The following is a 24035-nucleotide window of genomic DNA, read 5'->3' on the forward strand; positions in this document are numbered from 1 at the left end:
GTTTTCTGCATACAGGTCTTTTGTTTCCCTAGGTAGGTTTATTCCTAGATATTTTATTCTTTTTGTTACGATAGTAAATGGGACTGTTTCCTTAATTTCTCTTTCAAATTTTTCATCATTAGTGTATAGGAATGCAAGAGATTTCTGTGCATTAATTTTGTATCCTGCAACTTTACCAAGTTCATTGATTAGCTCTAGTAGTTTTCTGGTGGCATCTTTAGGATTCTCTATGTATAGTATCATGTCATTTGCAAACAGTGACAGTTTTACTTCTTCTTTTCCAGTTTGTATTCCTTTTATTTCTTTTTCTTCTCTGATTGCCATGGCTAGGACTTCCAAAACTATGTTGAATAATAGTGGTGAGAGTGGACATCCTTGTCTTTTTCCTGATCTTAGAGGATATGCTTTCAGCTTTTCACCATTGAGAATGATGTTTGCTGTGGGTTTGTCATATGTGGCCTTCATTATGTTGAGGTAGGTTCCCTCTATGCCCACTTTCTGGAGAGTTTTTATCATAAATCGCTGTTGAATTTTGTCTAAAGCTTTTTCTGCATCTACTGAGATGATCATATGGTTTTTATTTTTCAGTTTGTTAATATGGTGTATCACATTGATTGATTTGCATGTATTGAAGAATCCTTGCATCCCTGGGATAAATCCCACTTGATCATGGTGTGTGATCCTTTTAATGTGTTGTTGGACTCTGTTTGCTAGTATTTTGTTGAGGATTTTGCATCTATATTCATCAGTGATATTGGTCTGTAATTTTCTTTTTTTGTAGTATTTTTGTCTGGTTTTGGTATTAGGGTGATGGTGGACTCATAGAATGAGTTTGGGAGTGTTCCTTCCTCTGCAATTTTTTGGAAGAGTTTGAGAAGGATGGGTGTTAGCTCTTCTCTAAATGTTTGATAGAACTCACCTGTGAAGCCATCTGGTCCTGGACTTTTGTTTGTTGGAAGATTTTTATTCACAGTTTCAATTTCATTACTTGTGATTGGTCTGTTCATATTTTCTATTTCTTCCTGGTTCAGTCTTGGAAGGTTATACCTTTCTAAGAATTTGTCCATTTCTTCCAGGCTGTCCATTTTATTGGCATAGAGTTGCTTGTAGTAGTCTCTTAGGATGCTTTGCATTTCTGCGGTGTCTGTTGTAACTTCTCCTTTTTCATTTCTAATTTTATTGATTTGAGTCCTCTCCCTCTTCTGCTTGATGATTCTGGCTAATGGTTATCAATTTTGTTTATCTTCTCAAAGAACCAGCTTTTAGTTTTATTGATCTTTGCTATTGTTTTCTTTGTTTCTATTTCATTTATTTGTGCTGTGATCTTTATGATTTTCCTTTTGCTAACTTTGGGTTTTGTTTGTTCTTTTTTCTCTAGTTCCTTTAGGTGTAACATTAGATTGTTTATTTGAGATCTTTCTTGTTTCTTGAGGTAGGCTTTTATAGCTATAAACTTCCCTCTTAGAACTGCTTTTGCTGCATCCCACAGGTTTTGGATCATCGTGTTTTCCTTGTCACTTATCTCTAGGTATTTTTTGATTTCCTCTTTGATTTCTTCAGTGATCTTTTGGTTATTTAGTAACGTATTGCTTAGCCTCCATGTGTTTGTGTTTTTTACTTTTTTTCCCTGTTTATCATTTCTACTCTCATAGCATTGTGGTCAGAAAAGATGCTTGATATGATTTCAATCTTCTTAAATTTACTGAGGCTTGATTTGTGACCCAAGATGTGATCTATGCTGGAGAATGTTCTGTGTGCGCTTGAGAAGAAAGTGTAACCTGCTGTTTTTGGATGGAATGTCCTATAAATATCAATTAAATCCATCTGGACTATTGTGTCATTTAAAGCTTCTGTTTCCTTATTTATTTTCATTTTGGATGATCTGTCCATTGGTGTAAGTGCCACGTTAAAGTCCCCCACTATTATTGTGTTGATGTTGATATCCTCTTTTATAGTTGTTAGCAGTTGCCTTATGTATTGAAGTGCTCCTATGTTGGGTGCATATATATTTATAATTGTTATATCTTCTTCTTGGATTGATCCCTTCATCATTATGTAGTGTCCTTCCTTGTCTCTTGTAACATTCTTTATTTTAAAGTCTATCTGATATGAGTATAGCTACTCCAGCTTTCTTTTGATTTCCATTTGCATGGAATATCTTTTTCCATCCCCTCACTTTCAGTCTGTATGTGTCCCTAGGTCTGAAGGGGGTCTCTTGTAGACAGCATACAGATGGGTCTTCTTTTTGTATCCAATCAGCACGCCTGTGTCTTTTGGTTTGAGCATTTAGTCCATTCATGTTTAAGGTAATTATCAATATATATGTTCCTATGACCACTTTCTTAATTGTTTTGGGTTTGTTTTTATAGATCCTTTCCTTCTCTTGTGTTTCCCACTTAGAGAAGTTCGTTTAGCATTTGTTGCAGAGCTGGTTTGGTGGTGCTGGAGTCTCTTAGCTTTTGCTTATCTGTAAAGCTTTTGATTTCTCCGTCGAATCTGAATGAGATCCTGGCCGTGTAGAGTGATCTTGGTTGTAGGTTCTTCCCTTTCATCACTTTTAAGTATATCATGCCACTGCCTTCTGGCTTGTAGAGTTTCTGCTAAGAAGTCAGCTGTTAATCTTCTGGGAGTTCCCTTGTATGTTATTTTTCGTTTTTCCCTTACTGCTGTCAGTAATTTTTCTTTGTCCTTAATTTTTGCCAATTTGATTACTATGTGTCTCGGCATGCTTCTCCTTGGGTTTATCCTGTATGGGACTCGCTGCACTTCCTGGACTTGGGTGGCTATTTCCTTTCCCATGTTAGGGAAGTTTTCGACTATCATCTCTTCAGATATTTTCTCTGGTTCTTTCTCTTTCTCTTCTCCTACTGGGGACCCCTATAATGCAAATATTGTTGCTTTTAATGTTGTCCCAGAGCTCTCTTAGGGTGTCTTCATTTCTTTTCATTCTTCTTTCTATATTCTGTTCCGCAGCAGTGAATTCCACCATTCTGTCTTCTGGGTCACTTATCCATTCTTGTGGCTCAGTTATTCTGCTATTGATTCCTTATAGTGTAGTTTTCATTTCATTTATTGTATTGTTCATCTCTGTTTGTTTGTTCTTTAATTCTTCTAGGTCTTTGTTACGTATTTCTTATATCTTCTCAATCTTTGCCTCCATTCTTTTTCCGAGGTCCTGGATCATCTTCACTATCATTATTCTGAATTCTTTTTCTGGAAGGTTGCCTATCTCCACTTCATTTAGTTGGTTTTCTGGGGTTTTATCTTGTTCCTTCATCTGGTACATAGCCCTCTGCCTTTTCATCTTGTCTCTCTTTCTGTGAATGTGATTTTTGTTCCACAGGCTGCAGGACTGTAGTTCTTCTTGCTTCTGCTGTCTGCCCTCTGGTGGATGAGGCTATCTAAGAGACTTGATGGGAGGGACTGATGGTGGGTAGAGCTGACTGTTACTCTGGTGGGCAGAGCTCAGTAAAACTTTAATCCACTTGACTGTTGATGGGTGGGGCTGGGTTCCCTCCCTGTTGGTTGTTAGGCCTGAGGCAACCCAACACTGGGGCCTACCTGGGCTCTTTGGTGGGGCTAATGGCAGACTCTGGGAGGGCTCACGCCAAGGAGTACTTCCCAGAACTTCTGCTGCCAGTGTCCTTGCCCTCACAGTGAGCCACAGCCACCCCCCGCCTCTGCAGGAGACCCTCCAACACTAGGAGGTAGGTCTGGTTCAGTCTCCCGTGGGGTCACTGCCCCTTCCCCTGGGTCCCGATGCACACACTACTTTGTGTGTGCCCTTCAAGAGTGGAGTCTCTGTTTCCCGCAGTCCTGTTGAAGTCCTGCAATCAATTCCCTCTAGGCTTCAAAGTCTGATTCTCTAGGAATTCCTCCTCCCGTTGCTGGACCCCCAGGTTGGGAAGCCTGGCGTGGGGCTCAGAACCTTCACTCCAGTGGGTGGACGTCTGTGGTATAAGTGTTCCCCAGTCTGTGAGTCACCCACCCAGCAGTTATGGGATTTGATTTTACTGTGATTGTGCCCCTCCTACCGTCTCACTGTGGCTTCTCCTTTGTCTTTGGATGTGGGGTATCCTTTTTGGTGAGTTCCTGTGTCTTCCTGTCAATGATTGTCCAGCAGCTAGTTGTGATTTTGGTGTTCTCGCAAGAGGGTGTGAGAGCACGTCCTTCTACTCCACCATCTTGGTTCCTCCCCAGTCAATTTGTTGATATCATTTTCATTGGTGAAGGGCATTGGCTTTGGGGTTGGATGACGGCTTGAGTTTGAGGACCGATTCATTCCCTTGCTAGATGTGGAAACCTACTGCTGTGCCTCAGTCTTCCTCACTTATGAAACACAGGTAGTATTATTGCTGGCCTTAGTGTTGTTTAGAGGAATAAATAAACGGTACACTTATAGTTCTTTAAACAGTGCCTGGCATAGAGCAAGCACCAAATAGGTGTCAATTCTTATCCTTCTTGTTTATTGACCTCCTGCTACCTGCCTGGCACTGTTCTACAATCTTTTGAGAACACTGATGACCAGGTACCACTATTTTTCACATCAGCACTAGGACTTAGGTATCTCCCATTTTGCAGGGGAGGAAACTGAGTCTCAGTGGGGTCATTTGCCCGAGGTGACACAAGCAGGGAGTGGCACAGTGAGGCTTTAACTGGGGTGTGCCTGAGCCCATGGCTTGGTGGCACTGCTGTTGTACCTCCCACAGGTAGCCGTTGTGCTGACATTCACCCCCACTGGATTGAAAGAATTGGCTCTGAGCCCCTGGGGAAACTGATACTGAATTACTGCTTTATTCATGCTTTTAAAAGCTGGGTTTGAAGTGGCTTTTAATCACTTTCCTCAAACTTTTACCACTGTGGAAATCCTCCCAATTTGTTGTCTTATGGATACATCAGCAGAAGAACTGTTTGATGGGACCCGTGATTTGCTTGTGGTTTTCCAACCACCGTGTGATGGATAAGTGGTTTGAATCACAAATGCATGGGACTTCCTCTGCGGAAACGAACGTAGATGCCACAGTCACATTCACTGACACTTCTCACACTTAACTTTGCACTGTCACTAACACATTGGCATCATAAACTTGGCGCTCTCTGTCCATTGTCTACATACGAAGGAGCAGCTGGTCCAGATGAGGAGAGAGGTCTACTATGACCTCTGACCTCTTCCCAAGCCTGGGTTGCTGTCAAGGTCATTGCCAGGCATAGCACTCAACTTCCTGTTGCTGTAAATTTAATTTATTGTTCTCTGACTAGTCCCGCAACAGGTTTGGACTTCTTTAGTAGATTGTTTTCTCCCCTTGGTGTCTTACTGTGTCTGTGTCAGACAAGGCAGGGAGGTATTGGGGACCCCAAAATAGATGCCCTAGATGTGAGAGACTGAGATTCAAGGGGTATATTTAATGGTCATTTAGCTCATATCTGTGCATGTTTTACTGCTATTTACACAGAAAATCTTTTGACTTTATAATATTTACTTTAAAGTATACTGTATGCCAAGAAAATACAGAAGCAAGAAGCAAAATTCACAGTACCAGTGACTACATAAACCTAGAAATAGAGACGGTATTTGACTTTTCGTTATCAGGTTGAAACATATAAAATTGCCAATACAAAATATTTTTGACCTATAAAAACAGAATGCCCCTTGGGAAACAAAGGAGTTAAAATTAGATGAGAAAAAAAAGATTAAAAAATATGAAAATGAAAGCCCCCCCCCCCCCAGCCTCCATATATTATCAAGACAAATGATAACTGAGGAGTTTTTGCTAGAAAATTTAGCAATATCTTTATTGGAGAGGGGTGAGCAGTCTTTAAAATTTGGGAAAGATGAATTTGATAAGACAAAATATCAGAGGAAAAATATTATGAGGGGCACTGACTTAACCCATTTGAGTCTCAGTTTTCTCATTTGTAGAATGGGAACATTATACTGGGTGATTCAATGTGAAGAGTCTGAGACTTAATGGACACTTGAAATAGGCATGGGATTTGAAAAGCAACTCTCCATAAGTCAGGATGCTCCAAAATAGATAGAAAAAACTTTTGAAGAAGTATGGCAAAGGCAGATCAATTTGGGATTGGTATCTTTTTTTATCTTTCCAAGGCCTGTTTAAGCTTAACGTTACACAGAAGCATTCCTAAGTTGCTACATTCCATGGAATTTTAGGTCTCATGCCCGTCATAAAAAAGAAAAAAAATCCATTTGCAGATTTGACCACAAACATGAGGTGATTCTTGTTACCATCAGCCTTGAAAACATCTTCCGCCATCTCAGTGTGGCAAAGGGCATAAAACACACACCCTCACCCTCCTCAGAGGTTACTAGGAGCTACAGGCAGCTGTGGACAAGAGGGAACCTTTTCTGGGCAGTTAATAAGCCAGTCAGGTAAGAGCATTTTACAGATGCTTTGGAGAGAAGCAAAGTCTCTTTGGCAATATCCTGATAATGTCCGTATTTTTTAGCAAATCCATCAATAGGGACTAAAGTCAGTTCTTCAAATGGGAATGTGATCCCTCTTCAAGGATGTGGCATGATGCTAATAGGTAACATTTCCAAAATACCAATAATATGCCAGACACTCTTCCAAGTGTTTTATTTTTTTTAAGTTTTTTGCTTTTTTTTTTAACATCTTTATTAGAGTATAATTGCTTTACAATGGTGTGTTATTTTATGCTTTATAACAAAGTGAATCAGTTATGCATATACATATGTCCCCATATCTCTTCCCTCTTGCATCTCCCTCCCTCCAACCCTCCCTATCCCACCCCTCTAGGTGGTCACAGAGCACCGAGCTGATCTCCCTGTGCTATGTGGCTGCTTCCCGCTAGCTAGCTATTTTACATTTGGTAGTGTATATACGTCCATGCCACTCTCTCACTTTGTCCCAGTTTACCCTTCCCCCTCCCCATATCCTCAAGTCCATTCTTTAGTAGGTCTGCATCTTTATTCATGTCTTGCCCCTAGGTTCTTCTGACCATTTTCTTTTTTTTTTTCTTTTTAGATTCCACATATATGTGTTAGCATACGGTATTTGTTTTTCTCTTTCTGACTTACTTCACTCTGTATGACAGTCTCTAGGTCCATCCACCTCACTACAAATAACTCAGTTTCATTCCTTTTTAAGGCTGAGTAATATTCCATTGTATATATGTGCCACATCTTCTTTATCCATTCATCTGTTGATGGACACTTAGGTTGCTTCCATGTCCTGACAATTGTAAACAGAGATGCAATGAACATTTCGGTACATGACTCTTTTTGAATTATAGTTTTCTCAGGGTATATGCCCAGTAGTGGGATTGCTGGGTCATATGGTAGTTTTTAGTTTTTAGTTTTAAACTATTCTTAGTTTTTTAAGGAACCTCCATACTGTTCTCCATAGTGGTTGTATCAATTTACATTCCCACCAACAGTGTAAGAGTGTTCCCTTTTCTCCACACCCTCTTCAGCATTTATTGTTTGTCGATTTTGTGATGAAGGCCATTCTGACCGGTGTGAGATGATATCTCATTTTAGTTTTGATTTGCATTTCTCTAATGATTAATGATGTTGAGCATTCTTTCATGTGTTTGTTGGAAATCTGTATATCTTCTTTGGAGAAATGTCTATTTAGGTCTTCTGACCATTTTTGGATTGGGTTGTTTGTTTTTTTGATATTGAGCTGCATGAGTTGCTTGTATGTTTTGGAGATTAATCCTTTGTCAGTTGCTTCATTTGCAAATATTTTCTCCCATTCTGAGGGTTGTCTTTTCGTCTTGTTTATGGTTTCCTTTGCTGTGCAAAAGCTTTGAAGTTTCATTAGGTCCCATTTGTTTATTTTTGTTTTAATTTCCATTACTCTAGGAGGTGGATCAAAAAGGATCTTGCTGTGATTTATGTCATAGAGTGTTCTGCCTATGTTTTCCTCTAAGAATTTGATGGTGTCTGGCCTTACATTTAGGTCTTTAATCCATTTTGAGTTTATTTTTGTGTATGGTGTTAGGGAGTGTTCTAATTTCATTCTTTTACATGTAGCTGATCAGTTTTCCCAGCACCACTTATTGAACAGGCTGTCTTTTCTCCACTGTATATTCTTTCCACCTTTATCGGAGATAAGGTGACCATATGTGCGTGGGTTTATCTCTGGGCTTTCTATCCTATTCCATTGATCTATATTTCTGTTTTTGTGCCAGTACCATACTGTCTTGATTACTGTAGCTTTGTAGTACAGTCTGAAGTCAGGGAGCCTGATTTCTCCAGCTCCGTTTTCCTTTCTCAAGATTGCTTTGTCTATTCGGGGTCTTTTGTGTTTCCATACAAATTGTGAAATTTTTTGTTCTAGTTCTGTGAAAAATGTCAGTGGTAGTTTGATAGGGATTGCATTGAATCTGTAGATTGCTTTGGGTAGCAGAGTCATTTTCACAATGTTGATTCTTCCAATCCAAGAACATGGTATATCTCTCCATCTATTTGTATCATCTTTAATTTCTTTCATCAGTGTCTTATAGTTTTCGGCATATAGGTCTTTTGTCTCCTTTGGTAGGTTTATTCCTAGATATTTTATTCTTTTTGTTGCAATGGTAAATGGGAGTGTTTTCTTAATTTCACTTTCAGATTTTTCACCAAGTGTTTTAAATCTATTAACTCTCTTAATCTTGATAGCTCTCTGAGTTCAGTACTGCTTATACAGATGATAAAACTGAGGCACAGCTGGAATGTAAATGTTGGCAGTCCACACACAAATGGATTAGGAAAAGCTAGACAACCCAGGGAGGAGAGAAACTTAACAAGGAACAGAAGCATTCTTTTAGTTGGGAATAGTGGGAGGAGCTGTATGTTTCTATCCTAGTCCTACTATGATTCATTTAACAGAACAATGACACTGCATGTCATTTAATTATACCACACACACACACTTAGTTCTCATACTCAGCTACTCTGTTTTCTTCATAAATCGTAAGATAATGAGCCTTTCCGGGTATTGTTAGAGGTAGATAACTGTACAGGTGGGGCCGCATCTGATATTGCAGTATCAGTGCCGGGTTTGGTGTCCTTTCAGGCTTGGTTAAAATCCCAACTTCACTATTCATCAGCTGTGTGACCCAAGTAAATTGCCTGATGTCACCCATATGTAAAAAAGGCTTAACAGTACTTAACTTCACAGAGCTGTTGGGAGGTTTAAATGAGATCATATGAATAGTTAGCAGAGTACATAGCACAAAGCAGATGCTTAGGAAACAGTGACAACAGTAGCTATTTCTAGAGTCACCTAACAAAGTAAGCCACCTCATTTCACAATGCTTATTTTTCCAGGTTTAACTGCGTGTGACACCCTATGAACTTGTTTCTCAAGGTACTTCAGTGGACCCAGCAGATAGAGATATGTTTAAAGTAATGAGCTTGTTCATTATCTTGCTAATTTTATGGGTCAGTCAAACAGGATCTATATGATCCTGGAAATGAAGTGAAGACAGTGCTGCTAAGCTGAGATTTTTGGTGGGGCAGCTCTTCCCATAGGATGCCTCTGCTAGACTTCCCTTTGCTTTTTCTACCTCTGTGCTGGAAGCCAGAGCTATGTGTATTTTCGTTCTCAGCATTCTCATATGTTGATTTTTTTTTCACCTACTAAAATGTAGTAAGCTTAAGAAAAGTTCAATTAAAATGAAACATAAATATTTTCTTTCTTACTGTGTCATTAAAAACTCTACCCCCACGCCCGAAGTTCCTTGGCATCCGCCCAAAGGAAACATTTTTCCCTCTTGGCCCCCTGCCTTTTAAGGCATAGAGGAAACAGATCTGCTTAGTCTGTCTCAACAGGATCCTTGCATGGGGAGAGGAGCAAAGGTTTCAAAGGACTGGAAAAGAGAGTATGAAGTAGAAAAGTAAGCCAAGAGAAAAAAGATGGAGCGTGAACACTAAAAGAGGGAGAGAAGAAAACGATTTCATAAGACAAGCCTATAATGGACAGTTTCTGGAAGATAGCGTCTTACCCTGAGTTTCTGCCTTGAAGGTATAAAGCTCACTGTTAGGTGATGACCTGCTCCAGAAGAGAGTCCAATATAGCATTATTCCTGACTATTTCTAATGGATTCCAACGTTATTCAACATAGCTAATACTTCAAGTTTATGTTATGAGGTGAGATCGTCTTCACCAGCATCAGTAGCACTAATATTTATTGAGCATTTACTATTGCTATGAAGCTAACAAAGATTAGTTTCTTTAATCCTTAAAAAACCTTGAGCCAGCTATGATTATAATCCCAACTTTAAAGATGGGAAGTTTAGGGAGGTTACAATTAGTAGAGAGTGGATCCTGGATTTAAATCCCGGCAGTTGGACTCCAGTACTTGTGCCCCGAATCTTACTTGATTGTACACTCCCATTTGTTGGGCACCTTTTCGGAGTTCTTCCTACTATAACTCCTCTCCCTCCTCTTCCTCTTAATCTTCTGCCTTCCCCTGTTTACGTGGATCCCATCCACAGAGTCAGGTTCTATTTTGTAAGTGGTGGATCATCCAGTTCTATTTCCTATCACAGAGCTAAGGTATTCCTACCAGTCATCTTTCCAATAGATACTAATCCAGTGGAATCAGGATTCCATGGCCAGAAAAAATTCAGATAGAGGGAACTGCTCCATCTAGAGTTCCCTCTTGCAAATAAGTTCAGTTATTTTCATTTGTTGCTCTTCCTCCCTTCCCCAGAAACTTTTGCCTTGTCTAAACATTATGCTTTTATTCCAGGTTGAGCCCCGAATAAACTGATCTATGGTGGCGCGCACGGAGAGCGGCTTCCTGTGGATATTGGGAGGGCAGCACATTCCTTTTCATCTTCTCTTTTCTAAACAAATATATCTCTGTTTCAGTCTTTCTTCCCATGTGCTGAACACGCTCTGTTTCTTTCTTTCATCCATTTAGCATGTCAATTTCTGTGCTGCGCACATTAAAGCAATAGAGCCAACACTGAGGTGAGGATGGGTGATTGCTTTACAATGTTCTCATTTTAATCAGCCCATCCTTACATTCATGTAGAAAAACTTCAACCTGAAAAGTGACACAGAGGCTGCTGAAATCCAGATAAGACTTTCTCTGATGTTCATCTGTTGAGGAGCTTGACATGTAGAGAAGATACAGAGTTTTTTACTTTCAAAGTCCTATTCCAAATAAGATAAATCCCTGCCCCTTAAAAGCAGTGGTTGCTAAAACCCTTAAAAGTGGTTGGGCAAAACGGTTCCCAGAGAAGATTGGCTACTTGTGGTTATGTATGAACATAATATCTCTTCAGTTACGAGGTACATTACATTTGCTAGCTGTGTGACTTCCTTTTTTCTTTAATAAATTTATTTATTTATTTATTTATTTATTTATTTATTTATTTATGGCTGTGTTGGGTCTTCGTTGCTGTGCACGGGCTTTCTCTAGTTGTGGCAAGTGGGGGCTACTCTTTGTTGTGGTGCACGGGCTTCTCATTGCGGTGGCCTCTCGTTGTGGAGCATGGGCTCTGGGCGTGCGGGCTTCAGTAGTTGCAGCATGCGGCCTCAGTAGTTGCAGCATGTGGGCCCTAGAGCGTGCAGCCTTTAGTAGTTGTGGCACGCGGGCTCAGTAGTTGTGGCGCACGGGCTTAGTTGCTCCACGGCCTGCGGGATCTTCCCGGACCAGGGCTCAAACGCATGTCCCTTGCATTGGCAGGCGGATTCTTAACCACTGCGCCACCAGGGAAGTCCCTAGCTATGTGACTTTGAGTAATTAATTTCTATGTAGTTCAGTTTCCTCATCTATGAAATGAAGATGATAAAAATAACTACCTCACAGGGTTGTCATGAGGAATAAATTTATCTTAAGACTTAACATTGGAAGTTCAAGATGTGTTACCTATTATTATCATTCATTTAAAATGCTAGACCTTCTCTTTCTTATTTTAGTAGTATCCATTTGCCACCCATACATTCTTCCTCCCTCCTTTCCTCCCTCCCTCCCTCCCTCCCTTCCTCCTTCCCTTCCTTCCTTCCTTCTGAATGTGTTTATTTAGTAACTGGTATGTGCCAGACACTGTGCTAGGCTCTGGAATACAATGGTAAGCAAAAAGAGATAGTGTTCCTGCCTTTACGGATCTTACAGTCTAGTGGGGAGACCAGGTAGAAATTAAACAATCATACAAGAGTATATACATGTCCTGTGATACATTCTTTGAAGGGTTCATGAGCCGGTTGATGATGTCAGAGGAGTTTGAAACATGGGGATTTGGCCTAACCAGGGAAGAGAGGGCATTCCTTAAGCATCCTTCAGGAGCTGATATGAGTTAAGAGCTAAAAGGTGAGTAGGAGAGACAAGTTGGCAAAGCAGGGAGGGAGAAATGTTCCCAGGCGGTGGAATCTGGGTGAGGAGAGCAGAGGGAGTGAGGAGGGAGGAACATGATGCAATAAGAAAAGGGAAAAGGGTGGGAGGCACAGATTATGCAGAGCTTCTCGACCTAATCTACCAGCTAAGTGTTTGGAGCAATGGGGATCCAGAGAAAAAATTTAGGCTAGGTTTTATGTGTATGTGTGGGGTATTTAGACTTTAGTGGTTTTGAGTTTCCAAAAGAGTGCTGTGAATGAATTACTGTGAACTAATACTGTGAATTAGTGAGTTACTGTGAATTAATGTAAAGACAGATTTGGAGTGGGCTAAACAGGATGTGAGAGACCAAGTAGAAGGGTCTTGCAGTAACTTACGAGAGAGATGACATCAGTTTAGACTATGATGGTGGTGGCCAAGGTGGAATGATGTGGAAGGACGTGAGTGGCCTTTAACGAATGAAATTCCTAACATTTGGAGATGGATGAGGTTAGGCATCGGGGAAGAAGAACTGGGTGCCGTGGATGACTTCATTAATCCTAATGAGAGTGAACAGTTTCCCTTTTGTTTCCCTTCAGTGCCCAAGAACTATAGACTGGTATAATATGTGGGGTCTTTATAGAGTTGAAATTGTTAGCAGACCCGAAACATTTGAGAAAGGCTGCTTAGGTGTGCTTTTTATTTAGCCAAAATAAAAGAGGAAGTTGACCTTCAACCCTTGTCTTTGTTTTGTTCCAGCAGCAGAAATCATTTTTGGTTGCTCTCTGACTTGAGTAAACAACACTCCCTGTCACCTTATCCCTTTGACGGTCAGTTCCACTTCTATATTTTCACTGGGACATGATTCTCACTGACAGGAGAAAGTTCAGCACCCAGGCCTGCAGCTGTGAAAATACTTGCTCCTCTCCAGAACTATTAGTACTTCTGGGAAACCTGTCACAGTGCCAACCACTTACTGGTCCTGAAGTGACCCTGTTATTTTGGGAGGTAGTAAAGGAAACGATATTTTAAAAACCCCAAGTGGTACTCTCTTTGGGCATTGAAAGGTGTAAGTGATAAAATGCTCACTATACTTAAAGGCCAGAGGTAAACGGGTGCTGGATGCTCCCCAGACTCCTTCTATGTGTCAGCAAAATATATCTGAGCTTGGTAAAATAACCCAGGACCGAAGCGTTCTCTTCAGTTGAATAATCAGACAACAAGAAGCAGTCAATTAGGTTAGGCAGAAGTTAGGCAGAAAAGCTAACTTCTTCTGTTCCTGATTTAGAATTTTTATTACAAACAAAACACAGTCCTTAGGCAGATTTAAGAGCACAGGAAGAAGACTTTAGATTTTGAACTGCTGTCAGTGGAGCCCATGTTTTATTTCCCTTTGTCTCTAAGCACGTCCACGGTGCTTGTCACATAGTAGATACTCAATGAACGTTGGTTGGATAAAGGATTCATGTATGTTTTCATGGGTATTTATAGGCTAGAGTGAGTTAATTATTTTTGTCCCAGTCTGTAGAGATGGGTGCTTCCTGTATTCCAAATTTATTTTGAATACTATTTAGCCACAAGGATGTTCTAAAGTTAAATAATAAGGAAATCAGTTTTAGTACAATTTTACATGTTCTGATAGATACACTTGCTGACTAGGTGCAGCTGTGGATGCTCTCCCTGGAAGAAGCTTTTGCAACGTAAATTGCACTAGAATGAGGTTATTGATGTGGGAGGAGGGGAAAGTAAGATGAAACTCACACCTTAATTTCTAGACAGGATTTCTATTCTAAAAACCAATTCCAAGCGCTCCTTGTATACCTGGCCCAGGCACTGGAGATTTACCAACGATTTGTGATTTGAAATGACCCAGAACAGGCCCAACGGTTCCCCTGTCCTTTGAAGCAGTTGATCTGTTCTCTTGACTGCTGGTCTGTACTTTCCCACCATCAGCTTCCTAGTCACGGCTCCATTCCTTCCGGTCTATCCTGTTGGAATAGGCTCTTTACCTTCATTTTCATGCTACTCTAGTCTTGACTTCTTGTTGCTACATTACTCTGTTGCTGGTTCTCAAATGGTGGTTCCCAGACCAGCAGCATTAGCATTGTCTGGGAACTTAACTATTAGAAATGAAAATCCTTGGGCCTCACTCAAGAAGAAACTGGCCATGGGACCCAGCAATTTTAACAGGCACATAATCTCAAAAGTGAGAACCACTGCTGATATCAAGCTCAGTTCTGAGCGTGTCACCTCTTTGTTCAACACCCTTTATTGCCTTCCTTGTCAGCGACCATGTAACCATGTGTTTGTATGTCCTTCTACAATAGAGCAACAGCTTCTGTTTCCCGATCCATGTAGGTATAGGTGTACCCACGCTCGCTCTCCAAATGGATTACTCCCCCTTGCCTCTGCTCTCCGGCCTTCTCTCTCTGTTAATGCTGGCTCCTCTGCTAGGAATGCCCCCCCGCCTTCCCTCTCCTTATAGAAACCTTACTCATTTCTTTGAAGGCCAGTTAAAAATTAATATTTATCGAAGTAATTCATACCTGTGACTTTAAAATCAAATAGTTTTGAAGGATTTATAAAGAAACATGACAAGCCCTACCCCACCTCGCAACCCCAATCCTTCTATCCCCCCAGTTCCATTCCCCAGGGAAGGCCACTTTAGCCACTTCTATTTTAGTTCTTCTTGTGCTTACTTCTATTTACATAACTAATATGCAACTACTTCTATTTAAAAGTAATTTAGAAATATTATCTATTAAAGGTAATTTGAAAATATTTAATATTCTATTTAAAAGTAATTTAACAATATTATCTTGCCATGGTAGATACAATTTGAATAGGTGAAATTTTATAGACAAAATTCAGTAGGTAAAACTTGGTAGACACCCCATTCCCCTCTTCATTTTTCTCAGTATATCCTCAATTAAATCTTGATTTCGTGCCAAGTTCATCTTGGAATGAAAGATGATTTTTTTTGTGGAATGTTTTCAGATACTGCCCTTTCCCTGCTCCTGTAGAACTCTGCATCTCTCCTGGTGCATGCGCACCCTTCCCTTGTATCACAACAATGATTGTATGTGTGTGTTTCCCATCCCAACTAGGTTGTAACAACCAGGGAAATCTAACCTATCTTTTACTTTCTCCACAACCTCCCAGGGCACAGCACAGGGCCTGTGATATAGTACACACCGAGTAAGTGTGGCCAGTTTAACCATAAAGTAAAACATTTACCTGACCTTTGAAGCTTGGTGCTATGACAGCAGTACTAGGAATGAGTCTTTCCTTTCCAATGTGGTTTTCTAATATTACTGTGGAGAATATTAAACTGGAGTCAGGAGACTTCAGTCAGATCAGTCTTCTTGGTGACTTCCTCTAAGACTTGGGAAAACATTTAATGGCCTTGCTTCCATTTTTTTCATCTATGAAGTGTCAACAATAATATCTATGGACAGAGTTGTAGTGAGGCCCAAATGCAACAGCACATGTTATCAAATACAAGGTATTTCATTGATTTGGTGTATTTAAAACAAAAAGGCAAACCATTTTCTGGCTGCACATAGCACTATAAAGAACATTAAGGACAACCTTTAAAAAGAAAACTCCATTTTTAGATTATCCAGAGGGTCTTTCTTTCAAGGTCAGCCTAAGAGTTTTTACGGGGGAGTTGTATTCTCATCGTCTGAAATTTGAAGCAAGGAAGCACAAATGCTTCGTACCACTTGTCTATTCTTATCTGTTGATGAGAAATCAGCATTACTTCCAACCTTTTAGGCTTTGAAGGGATTTCAAGCTTTATCTTGATTTAATGGTTGAAAAACAACCAAAGGCACATTTTCTAAGAGCTTCCCTGGTCCTACTCATCAGAAAAGTGTGAGCTACTCTTCAATCAAAACTAATTAAACCGGGCTTCCCTGGTGGCGCAGTGGTTGAGAGTCCACCTGCCGATGCAGGGGACACGGGTTCGTGCCCCGGTCCGGGAAGATCCCACATGCCACGGAGCGGCTGGGCCCGTGAGCCTATGGCCACTGAGCCTGCGCGTCCGGAGCCTGTGCTCCGCAACGGGAGAGGCCACGACAGTGAGAGGCCCGCATACAGCAAAAAAAAAAAACACACAAAAAAACGCGAATTAAACCTTGGGCTTCCCTGGTGGCCAATGCAGGGGTTTGGCCCCTGGTCCTGGAAGATCCCACATGTGGCTGAGCAACTAAGCCTATGTGCCACAACTACTGAGCCTGTGCTCTAGAGCCTGTGAGCCACAACTACTGAACCCGAGTGCCACAACTACGAAGCCCGCATGCCTAGAGCCCACGCTCCGCAACAAGAGAAGCTGGTGCAATGAGAAGCCCGCACACCGCAACGAAGAGTAGCCCCACTCGCCGCAACTAGAGAAAAGCCTGTGTGCAGCAATGAAGACCAAATGCAGCCAATAATAAAATAAATAAATTAAAAAAAACTAAGCCTTAAGTGTATAACCAACTTTCAATTACCAAGGTTACTGGGACTACATGCATACATAATTATATCTTACATTTATATAGTGCTTTTAACTTCTTCAAAGCACTTTTCACTGTATTGCATATATAACATAGATGGATTTTTTGTTTTAATCCACAAATCAGGTGAAAAAGAAACCTTTGATTCAATAATTTCAACTTTGTACCTTTCCAAAGCTATTAGAACTAGTAAAATTGTCGAGTAGAACTTTCATTGCTCTACTCTCTTCTTGACCCCTCTCAACTAAAGGCGAGAAATGACTGAAAGATTTGGAGGAATCTCCAGAGGAAAGGAACCCAAGAAGGAGAGTCAGGCAAGGACCTGTGCCATCCACAGACTAGATCGTTAGTGCCAGGGTAATTAAGAATGATGGACTGTATATGTGATTATATCCAGAAGTCCAGGAAGAGATGAAAAAGCACGGGAAATGATGCATGAGTAGCAGTATTTACAGGACTCTTGTCATTGTCATTCACTCTACAGGCATTATTGAGTACCTACTGTATGCCAGGTACTTTCAACAAAGGGGATGGATACAGCAATGAACAACCCAGGCAAGACTGCTACTGTCATGGAGATGGCCTTTTTGAATGGTGAAGACATGCAATAAACAAGAACATAAGAAGACTAATCAGGTAAGTTCTGTTTATGGACTTTTGTGAAGTTCATAAACACCAGAATGTGATAGTGAGCGCCTTGGGGAGGCCACGCTATTTTAGATAGGGTAGCCAGGGAAGGCCTTTCAGGATACTTGAGCTGTATCCTACAAGAGGAGCGCACCCTGTGTAAGTCTGCTAAACAGAATGGTGGAATAAGTGAACTCATCAAGTTCAGTGCTAGAGGGAGGGCCAGGCCCCACCAGTTGTGTGGTTATTCATTTTGTGTCCTTTTGTGGATATTCCTAAAATCCTCTCCAGGAGCCCTGATTTATTGCCTCTGCAATGGGGGTTGCTAATACTGATCACCTTGAGAGGGGTGCTCTGAGGAATAATGGGTAAACAATTGTGAGGAGCTATATAAATGCTAAATAATGATCACAATAATAAGCATTTGTTAAAGTCAGCACTGTGATAGGCAGCTCACACTCGGATGCCTTGGCGAACGTGGAAATCGATGTGGCTGCTCCCTGCGAACCCCAGCACCATCCTTTAAAGTAGAAAAAATAAATGAGCTGATGATCATGATATTCCGAGTGGTTAGTGATCAAATAACCGTCGTGAGAGAAAGCTGGTGTGTGAAGTGTAAAATGGGAGTGGCGAGATAATGGCACATTCCAGCCCAGAGCAGGTAGAGGGTAGCTGGTGAATGTAACAGGATGCTTGCTGGTACACACACCACCCGCTGCAGAGTGGTAATTCTAACCTCATCAGGATGAGGCACTGCCACCACCACCAAAAGCACTGGCAGACGGAAAGTGGGATGAGAAAGAGCCGGATCAGCAGCATCTCTGCCAGCAGCCCCATCTGGCCCTCTTGGCCTTGGCAAGCCTCCCCAGGGGGAGGACTGAGAAGCCAGCACCAACGGGCCCTACCTTGGAAGGGCACCAAGGAAGCGGGGAGGGAGGGAGGGAAGGAGGCGAGGAATGAGTGTTGCATTTTCTCCTTTCTCAATGAAAGATCCCAGTTCCGGGAAAGACTTCAGTTGTCTTTTTTACCAGCGCCTCCCTACATAGTTAGAGACAAGAATCCACTCCCCTAGCTGCACCTCTTCCTTCCCTGCAAACCTCTCTCCAAAATATAACATTAATATCACAGAAAAAGTCTTTTTTTTGTGGGTCCTATCATCTCTTTAATATAAATGTGAGTGTGCCCGAACTTTCTTTCGTCTCCCACCTCATACTGGCATACAACATTGTGTGAAGTGCACACACACACACACACACACACACAAGCACACACACACGTGATGTATACCCACGATCAGGCAAGTCCTTTGTTAAGCACCGGCTAGGTTGTTATACAGTGTCTGTGGAGTGTAGGTCACATAGTGGAAAAGTTTAAATTATTGTTGCTGCTTCTCTGAAAAGCAGGAAAACAACAAAAAAAAGAGAAGACAGTAAAAAAAGAAACCACTTATTTTAAGGCTGATACTAAACACTTTGCTTCATTTTGACTGAGCAAGTCACCCCCACCTTTGGACAAGTAGAATGGAGGTGATCTCTGAGGTGCTAAGAGCCCCAAGTGTATACTTCATATTTTGAGGCTTGACTAGAAATTAGGGAGGTTAAAAAGAATATGGCAAGATAATCCCAGTCTTCACAAAATTATGGTTTAAATTGGGGTGGGAAAGGATCAAGCGCCTCACAAAAATCTCATTGATTTTAACCAAATGGAGAAAATGTTAAACGTTAAACACACTGGAATATTAATATCTAAAGAACTTTGGGTGGGCATGCTGCATGGGGCATAGTAAGTGCTCAGGAAATTTTCTGCACACGAGTAAGGCATTTCCAACCACCAGCATCTCAGACTGCTTGAACCTAAACTCACTTATTTACATATACCATTTCTTCAAGTGCTCTGTTTCTCAAACTAGTCAATGGAGGAATCTGGGGAGAGCTGTCCTCAGTAGATGTGGTCATCTTCATGGCCGAATCAGTCTGAATTAAGTTGGTTCATTAGCAGGACTGCCTAAATGGCTTCCAGATTTTGTTTGGTAAATATTTTAAATGCCTTGTTGATAATGGATTGGCAATAAGGTGGGAGATAAAGTCAGAAGGAGGAAAGGTACCTGCTCAGATCCTATGCTTTTAAATTAAGCTAACTCGTACTCAACCAAATCTAGTGCCAAACTCCAAGTAATCGTTCCCAGTTATTGTCTTGGATCCTTTATTTCACTTTATTTATTTATTTTTAAGTCTCTGTTTCTGCTTTTACCTGACACTTGACTTTCTTAACTCCCTTCTCCCGCCAGCTTCTGGCTCCGTGCTCACCCCTTTGGACTGGATGAGTAATTTTGTCTTTCCTGCTTGTCACCTTTGGCTCCTTCGAAAACGGGTTATGTTTATCTTCTGGCTCTGTCTGCTTTGGGCTGCTCAGAACTTTTCACCCTACTCAGCCAACTTTTGGTCCCAGGACCTTTCCCTGCTTTGACCGTCTCAGTGGCATCTGTGCTGGGCTTAACTCCTCCAGACTGGGGGCATGGGCAAGAGGAGAGATCAAGCAAAGATCAAGCAAGGAAACAGGAAGAATATCTGGCTCAACTCAAACTGTGCAGGGCCCTGAGGCCTTGCTGGTTGCACAATTTCTGCCTACTTATTCCTCTGCTTTTTTTTTTTTTCCCCTCCTGTCTCTGACTCTTTCTATTTCATTTTTTTTTTTTTTTTTTTTGCGCGGGCCTCTCACTGTTGTGGCCTCTCCCGTTGCGGAGCACAGGCTCCGGACGCGCAGGCTCAGCGGCCATGGCTCACGGGCCCAGCCACTCCGCGGCATGTGGGATCCTCCCGGACCAGGGCACGAACCCATGTCCCCTGCATCGGCAGGCGGACTCTCAACCACTGCGCCATGAGGGAAGCCCTCTGTTTTAGTTTTTATTAAGTCTTCACCTTCTAACTGGCTGATCCTCCTCTAGTACCCCTTTGTAAGACTTAAATGGGAGTGAAAGTAAGTGATATCCATTAGCCAAAATAAATTTGATAACCAGGAGAAATTGTTGAATCTTGAGTGTCCTTATAGCACTTATCAAATGCCATTTTACCAGATTAGTTGGTAAACGGCTGTGGTTTTCCAGAGAGTCTATTGATAGGTAAGTCAATAAATATTTGTCAAATGAATGAATGAATGCATACTAGTTGTGTAGCACTGTATCAGGTATTTTAAATAATACAAAATATAAGATTTCGTCTTCGGCTTAAGAAGGACATCTTCTCATGCCCATTTACAAAAAGACTGTTTTGAAATATTACTGAGGGCCAGACAAGTTTCACTATTTCTTCTAGAAAACAAGATGTCATCTCTTAACACACAACCAGCTTCATTTGGGCAAAAGGGAATGAGAGCAAAGTACTGGGTAGGGCAGTAATTGACACCTCCAAGTTAATGGACTGTAGAATTTGAACATTGGATTTTTTATATTGCATCTTCAAAATGCATAAAAGATAAATGAATTGAATGGAGTGAGCACCTGCAGAAATACCACCCATGTCAAGTAATACAACTTCGATATCACCCCAGAAGCCTCCACTCTCCTGTCTGATATAATAATATTTTACTTTTCTTTATAATTTTACCATATTTACAAATTTCCCTAAAAAGTTTAGTTTTACCCAATTTTGAAATCAAAAAAGATTAAAAAAGAAAAATAGCAATTTGCACGCACATTCAATGTTGGGCATGAAAAAGAAAACTAATTTTTTAAATAAGATTCAGAAGTGTATGATTTCATACATAGTAGTTTGTACCTCTTAATCCCCTACCCTTATCTTGCCTCTCCCCACTTCTCTCTCCCCACTGGTAATCACTAGTTTGTTCTCTAGATCTGTGAGTCTGTTTCCGTTTTGTTATATTCATTTGTTTTATTTCTTAGGTTCCACATATAAAAGACGTTTACTGTTTAGTCCTTTTTTTTTTTTTTTTTTGTGGTACGCGGGCCTCTCACTGTTGTGGCCTCTCCCATTGCGGAGCACAGGCTCCGGACGCGCAGGCTCAGCGGCCATGGCTCACGGGCCCAGCCGCTCTGTGGCATGTGGGATCTTCCTGGACTGGGGCACGAACCCGTGTCCCCTGCATCGGCAGGCGGACTCTCAACCACTGCGCCACCAGGGAAGCCCTGTTTAGTCCATTTTTATGGTGGCTGTTGCCAGTCACTCTACTCCTTTATACTTCAAAGGTATTCCTCCCAAAGCTACCTTTGGTCTTACACAAATGCTTTCCTGCACTCAATGGAACTTTGAAGGATACTGAGCTCATCTTGATCAAATGGATGTTGACATTCCATGATCATCACAGTAATTATTCCTAATTTCTACTTTGCTTCAAAAGGTCTCTTCCCTTGCCCCCTAAATCTGTACTTTTAAAATGGTATCTACAACTTTAATTATACTTGACAATAAACTTCTTTTACCACAAAATCTGTTTTATCATGTATATACCCATCATTACCTTCAAATATCCTATTTTTAAGAAATCCCATTTATGTAGGGCTCCCAAAGAGTTATAATATTAGCAAGGGTGTTTTTAACTGTTTCTGTAATTGCTGTTTGTAATTATTGCAAATCAAATTTGTACAAATTATTAGATGCTGGTTGAATTATCTATCAGACTGGGGTGAAATTGTCCTGTAAACCACTGTATGCTGAACAAATCTACAGAGTAGAAACTGAGATGGAATTTGGATTCCATGGACAATCAAATCAGATGCTGTAGTATTAACACATACTTTGGGTTCAGAATAATCTTGCTAATCACACTTCCAAATTAATCAGCTAATGTCAGTTTCCATGAAGAAGAGATTTTCTGGTGGGTCCTGGTTAGATAAGATTTGGGAAGGTTGAGGGCAACAGAGAAAGCTCCTGGTGAGAGGATTAGCTAGAGCACAGGACAGAAGACAACAATGAGAAGGCTATATTTGTAGATGAACTGGGCTATAAGTGCTATAATATAAACTTACAATTTTGCCACACTGCTTTGTGAATTATTTTCCTTGATTCAGATTTTGTATTTTTCAAGGTGTAATAAATAGTGAGATCTAGTCTCGTTCTTCCGTGTGTTTGGATACAGTGAGTAGACTGCTTTGGCTGAATCAATAGTTTCATGCAGGGGAGATCTGAGAAACAATATTGGCAAGAAAAGTTAGGTCAGATTATGACAATCCTTAAAATGCTTATATTGAACTTTATCCTTCAGAAGTCATTTAGTGTTTATTTTTAATTGAGAGCAGCATGAGGAAAACAGTGTTTCTAAGGGAATAAAGACTCTAGGCAGGGAGATTAGGTAAAATAATATAGCAATAATTCAGGCGTTGAGAAATAAGGTTGGACTAGGCTGGTGATGGTGGCAGTGGATTAAAAAGGAAGGGGAAGGTGCAACATTATAAGGGGTAGAATTTGGCTTCTTTCTCTGTCTTTTCAGCCACTTGGGCTTAATCCTGCTCACTCTCCTTTATTTATTTCCCTTCCCATTTATATTTTCCTTCTTCTCTTGATCCTACTTTTTCTTTACCATTTTTTCTCTCTTTCCTTTGCCTGCATGAAAAAAAATCCTCTTAATACCTTACTATATAGGATGATGACTGAGTCAGGCAGATATCAAATGGGCGATATGGGTAGAAATTAACCATATGATTCACTAACTAATCAGAATATGTTGGTGCTTGTAAATATATACATATATTTAAATATATATATTTACCTTTTATTTTCAGTTACAAAGAAGGAAAGAAAGGAAAAAAAAGAGTAAATGGAAAAATGAGAGACAGAGGCTTTCATTTATTCATTCATTCATTCAAGAAGTGCTGTGTTTCCAGAGAATGAAATAGAGCCAAAGAAATAGAAAAAAGACAACAAAGTAATTTATGTTATTGTAATTTTATTATGTACTTCCCCTTTTAACTCGGCTGGATAAAGTAGACTTGCCAGGATGGGAGGCAAAAGACTAAGGTGTGATGGGTAGTTTCCTTGCCCTCGCTTTTTGTCATGTTGTTTCTCTTATCAAAAGGTGGGGTCTAAATCTGTATTCCTAGGCCCCAGTGACTGGCTCAACTAATAGAATGCGGTGGAAGTGACTTTCTGGGACTTCTTAGGCTAGGTTGTAAGAAGCCTGGGTCTTTTGGAACATTTACTCTTGGAATGCTCCGTTTTGGAGCCCAGCCACCGCTTTGAGAGAAGCCCACATCACGGCTTGTCCGTGATGTGGGCTGTCCTCCAGTTGGTAGCTGCAAGCAATAGCCAGCATCCCGTCAGTCATAGGAGTGAAGCATCTTGACGTCCAGCCCCATTGAGCCCACAGGTGATTGCAACCCCAGCTGACATCTGACTGCACTTTCTAGGAGACCCCCAGCCAATCCCAATGAATCCATGGAACAATAAGAGACAAGAATAAACTACCATTTTAAGCTACTACACTTTAGTGTGATTTGTTATATAGCAATAGATAATTCTTTCATCAATTGTTTGAAAGATTCATAATGCCATCTAGAATGCATGTATATTTTTAATGTTTTTTTTCTTTTAAGGATCACTTTATTACTCATTAGCCATGAAATTGAAATCTGAATTGATCTTGATCAGAAGTCTTAGGAAA

The 24035-nt window shown here is 40.8% G+C and overlaps 1 protein-coding gene across 1 annotated transcript in view; it reads left to right on the forward strand.

The window, feature by feature from the left end:
- Positions 1-24035, forward strand: part of LOC101315521 (spermatogenesis-associated protein 31D4) — a 207807-nt gene that overhangs the window by 136948 nt on the left and 46824 nt on the right. Inside the window, exon 4 of the mRNA XM_033858207.2 lies at positions 17281-17432. The gene's annotated coding sequence lies outside the window, so the exon portion shown is untranslated. The remainder of the gene's footprint in view (positions 1-17280; positions 17433-24035) is intronic.

Source organism: Tursiops truncatus, chromosome 6, assembly GCF_011762595.2.
Source record: "Tursiops truncatus isolate mTurTru1 chromosome 6, mTurTru1.mat.Y, whole genome shotgun sequence".
In the NCBI taxonomy this organism is placed as follows: Eukaryota; Metazoa; Chordata; class Mammalia; order Artiodactyla; family Delphinidae; genus Tursiops; species Tursiops truncatus.